We start from the raw sequence: 6,151 nt of genomic DNA, 5'->3' as shown, positions 1-6,151 counted from the left end.
ATGGTGATTTTTAAAATATTCCTCAAAGTTAATCTAGGCTCATCTTTTCATTGAAAGGAAAGCTTTGCATTATATTAATGTGTATACTTATAGGTGCTATATAATTTTGACAGAATTGCTCTTGTCTGAGTAATTCTTAAAAAAAATTAACGTTTATTCATTTTTGAGAGACAGAGAGAGACAGAGCACGAGTAGGGAAGGGGCAGAGAGAGGGAGACACAGAATCAGAAGCAGGCACCAGGCTCCGAGCTGTCAGCACAGAGCCCAACACGGGGCTCGAACTCACGAACTGTGAGATCATGACCTGAGCCGAAGTCAGACTCTCAACCAACTGAGCCACCCAGGCGCCCCTGAGTAATTCTTATTGTATAGGACCACCCAAGGGAGGATGGTTAGTATTCTTTGGTATTTTTTTTTCACACGCATAATCAGTGCTTTAGTGGTTGAAGAATGGTTCTAAAACATCACACGAAGTCAGGCTGAAAGATGAAATTTAACATAGTTGTAAACAGGACGTGTTATTACAGATGACTGTTGGCTCCACAAAGTCTTGATCATAATGCTTACGACTGTCTGAGTTGGCAACCGTGCCCAGGTTTTCCAAATAGGCATCGCTTTTCTCTTGTCTGCATAGACTTCTTCTCATTAGCTGTCTCCTGCTTTCGCTGTGTTATCTCAGAGGCCCTCTGCTTTCTCTGAGAGGTCGTTGAGCTAATCCTCTTTTCTTTCTCCCTTGCTAATTCCCTGTGATTTCTTCACAGTTTCCCGGCAGATTTCCAAGGGACTTTGCCAAACCCCCGGGCTGAGCCTGGGAGAGAATTACTTGTAAGACCAATGCCCCCCGCACGCTCCTGAAGGCTGAGCCCAGGGGGGCCCTCTGCGCAGTACTGTCACTAACTGTCATTAGCACTCTCTTGTCTTTGCGACAAAATTAAGATGTCCCACACATTTTCCATCCCTTCATCCCAGCGGGTGGTACCGTCTCAGGAATAGCCTACATTCTTGCTGGACAGGGTTCTAGGATGGGGGAAAATCAGAGAAGCGTTTCTTTTCATGTGGATGATAATAAACTGTAAAAGTAAAACTGTGCCACCTTCGTTAAGTATGGAGTGATACTTCCGCCAAATGATGTACTTTTCGTACCAGATCTCAACTCTCTTTGATCTTGAACGCGACTGTGATTTGCTTATTTGCAACCGAATCATCATTTTTAATAAGTGCCCCATAAGTTGGCTTTCAAGGTTTCAAGTCAGAGCAAGTATATTTGAATCCATATTCCTCAACATCAGGTTATTTCCAAACCTTGTCCTTCTCATGATCTTCACAAACTTAGAATTCTTTTTTTCTCCACTTCCCCCCACCTCCCGTCTCTTCTATATTAAATAGGGCAAGTCATAATCATTCTTTATTATTTATTTGGAATATATCAGTCTCTCTTTTCATTCATGCTGACGACATTCTCATTCAGTTTCTTTTGTTTTTAAATTTTTTAATGTTTATTTGTTTTTGAGAGACAGAGCAAAAGTGGGGGAGGGGCAGAGAGAGAGGGAGACACAGAATCCAAAGCAGGCTCCAGGCTCTTAGCTGTCAGCACAGAGCCCTATCGTGGGCTCGAACTCATGCACCGCGAGATCATGACCTAAGTCAAAGTCGGATGCTTGACTGAACCACCCAGGAGCCCCTAGTTTCTTGTCAGAACTCTTCAGTCATCACACTGCTTTGCCTGACTTACCAATTATTTCTGAAGCTAGCAAACAAGCAACAAAAACAGAAACAATAGCTAACATTTATTGGGCATATTATAAAATGATGTCATTTAATTCTGGGAACACACTGGTAAGATGAAGAATCCTGATAAAATACCACATTGACCAGGTTCTTAGGAAGAACTAAGAACTACAGATTAAATGTCCCAGGTAGAAGCAGGCTGCTCGCTTTGGTGGTAATTTCACTAAGTGAACAAAGTTATATCTTCTATGTTTTGGGAAAACTCATTAATTTCATTGGGCCCTCAAGTTGCATATTTCATAGAACTAAATTAGATTTTCCACTCACACTAAACTGATAAATAACTCATACTGTGTAATACAGAAAATAGGGATCAGAATATAGTAACCCATTCGTTTCTATACTAATTATCTTTTTTACACCACACTTCACTGGAAAAGACATAGATCAGCACTCATTCTTTTGTCTTACATTTTCAAAGAGTGATTGGGTTGTTAGTAAAGCTCTTGGTTCTCACTCATACAATCATAATTCCAACAAATACTTTTCAGTGCCTACTGTAAACTAACGACTATGCTAATAAAACTTGGCCAAATATTTGGAGCCTCCAGTTTTGCAACTCTTCAAGAATCTTGCTTTACCAAGCAAACCTCATTTTTTCCACTCATTTTCTACCTAGATGAGGGTTTAGCAAAACCGTTCTATACAGTGGTAAACAGTAAGTTTTTGGATCATGCAGACCAAAGCGTCTCTGTCGCAACTATTCAATTATGTTGTTGAAGCCGAAACATATGGCTGTGTTCCAATAAAGCTTTATTGAGGGAAATAGGCCGTAAGCCAGATTTGACCCAAGGGCTATAACTTGCCAACCCATGTTCTATACACTTCTCTTCAGCATAGAAACACACTCAAGTCTTTCCCTTATTAAAATGCCAATCTTTGAAAAGCTCAGCCTACTAGATTAGTCTACTCTATTATTTTATCTTCAATATTTATAAATAAGATTGTTAGACTGTCTTATTCTGTTCTAAAATCACTGAAATCTTGTTTTTGCCTTTATCTTGCCTATACAATGCCCGCTGGCCATGGCTAAACTTACTAGGTATGTTGTAGTTATTGCTATACATTTCATATCTCCATAACATGCAACATTTTGAGTCCCTTTCTTCATGTTCCATGCTGAATTTTCAAAATATAGCGACAGCTCTTTTTTTCCCCCATCCCATATGTTCTTCTAGAATCCTGTCATTTCCCCATAAAGAAATTAAACCTCTTCACTTTAATCTGCATGAGCCTGCACGCGATAAACTGTGGAGGTGACACTGGATGCTTTCTGAGCTTAGGTCTTAGAAGGCAATATATGCAGCTATCAGTTGGAGCCCTTGAACAGCAGCTGTGGGCCACCATGCACGCAGCCCCACTGTTCTGAAGCTGGATTGTGGAAAGGAAGCCCAAATTGCCCAGGTGAAGCGATCCCATGGAGAAGCTTTGAGACTAAATGGAGAGGGAGACAGCTGCAAGGACATTTGACCAGATGCCATGGCTCCATCCACCACATGACTGCAACTAGCCCTTCCTAAATCCACTACAAACAGAAACCAAAGAAACAGTGGAATGACAGGTGCTGTTTTAACTCTTCACATTTTGGACGGGTTTGCTACAAGTCAATAAATGGCTGGGACCCTCCTTCCAATTCTCTTCTTTCTTAACTTCTAGACATTGCCTACTCTAAATGCCCTTTTACTTTTCTAACATTCTGCCATTGCCCACCTTATTTTATTCTTCTTAAGCACTCTGATGTTCCGTTGTGCTGCTCTCTGTGATTCTACCCCTCAGCTAATACCAGCCAAATCCATGGTTTCATCTATTATATGTAAACGATGTTTATTCCCCTGTCTCTCCTAAAATTTCATATTTAGTTCCCAAAGGCCTATTGAACTCACATGTACATCTCCCAACATATCTCCAACTGACAATCGTCCAGACCAAAGCTATCAATCCCACTGCTTTTCGAACAGTCCCTACATTCTTTATATGTAATGCCTATGTATCCTGCTAGCATTTATCCATCTTCCAAAATGATTCCAAGGAAATCATCTGGTCTCTTTCGTTTCCCGCACTTCACCATAACTTTGTCACATCCCTTGTGTTTTTCTAAATGTTTTCCCCGATTTTAGACAATCTATACATCACTAAAAATATTATATCTCAAAGGAAAATCTGTTCTTCTTACTGTCTGTATGGAAAGCATACAAGTGTTTTAAGAGCAAGGAAACACCTCATCCTGCTGTCCACAAACTGCAGGCTAAAATGGGTAACCACCCATCAAGGTGTTGAGATCGAAAAGATTTTACATACAGTCACTCACTGCTTAAAACACACGTGTCAGAGTTGACATACTGTTCACTATAGTCTATACATGATCCTAAGAGAGATAGGGGGTCAATCATTTTTGAAAAGCTCAATTTCTAGACACTCTTTTCCCAATCACATGGTCACTCTTCTTTTTATTAAAGACCATGACATAAAACACTTTTCCCAAACAAGCCCGTGTCTATTTCTTACTGCTTTATCATCACCCTCGGGTGCTCGTTCCTATATGCTCCAGCATTGCCTTCTACGTCACCCTAGCTAACATTCATCACTCAGTCCTTAAGTCACCGCATATTTATATTATCTTTTCCTTCCACCAGGCTTTGGTCTGCTTGAAAGAAAGCATCATGCATCTTCTATCCCATATTCTACGTTGCCTTTTGGAGACTAATTTAGAGCTTAAAATTTAGAAGGTAAGTAGTTTTGAATAATAACTCTATCAATCGAGGATTAATTGCAGTCTCCTTAGGATGCTTTGTAAACAAAGGTCTTCTCTAAAATAGATAGAGATTATTTTTCTCTTAAATGTAATAATTTTAGGAAACTAGTGACATTTTCTGCTGACTATTGTTTTTGGGAATATCAGGGGGATATGTTACATTATAATTTAAAAAGTGGTTGTCATTCGCAATATACCTCAGAGCTGAGAAAAACAATTCTTGAAAGGAAAAAAAAAGTTATTTCTTTGAAGCTTTAAAGGATAAGAATACTCATTAGAACTCCAAATTAAAATATGAGAATGTCAAAAAAGACTATTTTAGGGAACTAATGTCATTTTGTTCATATTCCTGACAGTAGTAGGCACAAAATAAAGATGGGCCATTATCAGTTTCATGAGAAATATTTTACTGTTCTTTTGCTTCAAATATAATTAGAAATATTTCATAGAGAATGTTAAAAATAATACAAACTTGAGTTTGGAAGTGGAGAAATCCAAAACACTTAATTGGATCAAGAGAATGAAAAACGAAATCTGAGAGTAAAGAAAATACGAACGAGAATTTTTACATCATGATAGTTATATAAAAACATGATGGGGGAGATATATATTAATAGCAACATATGTGAGGAAAACAGATTTCACTGTCAATAAAGTCAACAAAGTGCCATGTAGCTATAAAAAAATGAGTATATGTGTTCATTAACAAAAGTGTTGTAGTTCAAATCAAGGAGATTCTAAACCCTCTGTCCTTCACTAGTAATACCAAATCTGGAACCATTGGATTCAGTTCTGGCCACCATATCTCAATGGCACCACATGGAGAAAGGTATAAAGGAGAGTGAGTAGGATGGTGAAGGTTTACATGAACAAGGTTTAAACAAATGAGGAAATCACATGTGGAAGCATTAGAAATTTGCTGTGTGGACCAAGGAAAACTCTGAGGCCAAGGATGGGAATTACAGAGAGACAGACTCTGACTCGATGCAAATAACTTTATGACAATCAGATATGTTTTATTCAGTTTTCAATAACTTCAGCTGCTCAATGAAAAAGGAAGGATGGCCACTCAGTGGAAGGGTTGACCCATACAATTTGACTTGGGTCAAAGAGGGAAAAAAAAGAAAATATATATAAATAAAGATATGTAAAATACAAGTGTCTCCTAATAAGAGTGTACCTTGTTTTATAGACAGCTTTTTGGCCTTCTGAAGGCCTTCTGAGGCCTTTGTGGGTTGACTGGGAGCTTGAGAATAAGAACAAGAGAGAAATGAATAGCTCCAGAGTGCAAAGTGGAAAGAACCTGGCACTGTTTTAAAGAAGGTAGAAAGAAAGGAGCGAGGTAGAGGAATTATAAAGAGGTGAGAACGCCTCTGAGCTGCCATGAAACCAGGTAGTACACATAATGAAGGCACTACAGTAAGACCTCTGGTGGTTTGTTCCTGGAAAACATCCCTAACAGGAGTGCCTGTAACTTGATGCTCAGCTTGTGGTGTTCCTAGGATGTATTCACCCCTTCTATCTTGCCTCAAATTCAACGCTGTTACCCACACAAAATGATTGAGGATGTTTTTACAGTTAATTTTATTTGTGGCAATCTGGAAAGGAGCT

At 39.0% G+C, this 6,151-nt stretch overlaps 1 pseudogene; it reads right to left on the bottom strand.

Annotated features, from left to right (window-relative positions):
• Nucleotides 1–435: 435 nt before the first annotated feature.
• On the bottom strand, nt 436–3,584 carry LOC125935311 (small EDRK-rich factor 1-like; annotated as a pseudogene).
• Between the last annotated feature and the right edge of the window lie 2,567 nt (nt 3,585–6,151).

This window comes from Panthera uncia, assembly GCF_023721935.1.
Source record: "Panthera uncia isolate 11264 chromosome A1 unlocalized genomic scaffold, Puncia_PCG_1.0 HiC_scaffold_17, whole genome shotgun sequence".
Lineage (NCBI taxonomy): Eukaryota > Metazoa > Chordata > Mammalia > Carnivora > Felidae > Panthera > Panthera uncia.
The sequence above is the reverse complement of the archived record's forward strand: the minus strand, read 5'-3'. Positions and strand labels throughout refer to the sequence as shown.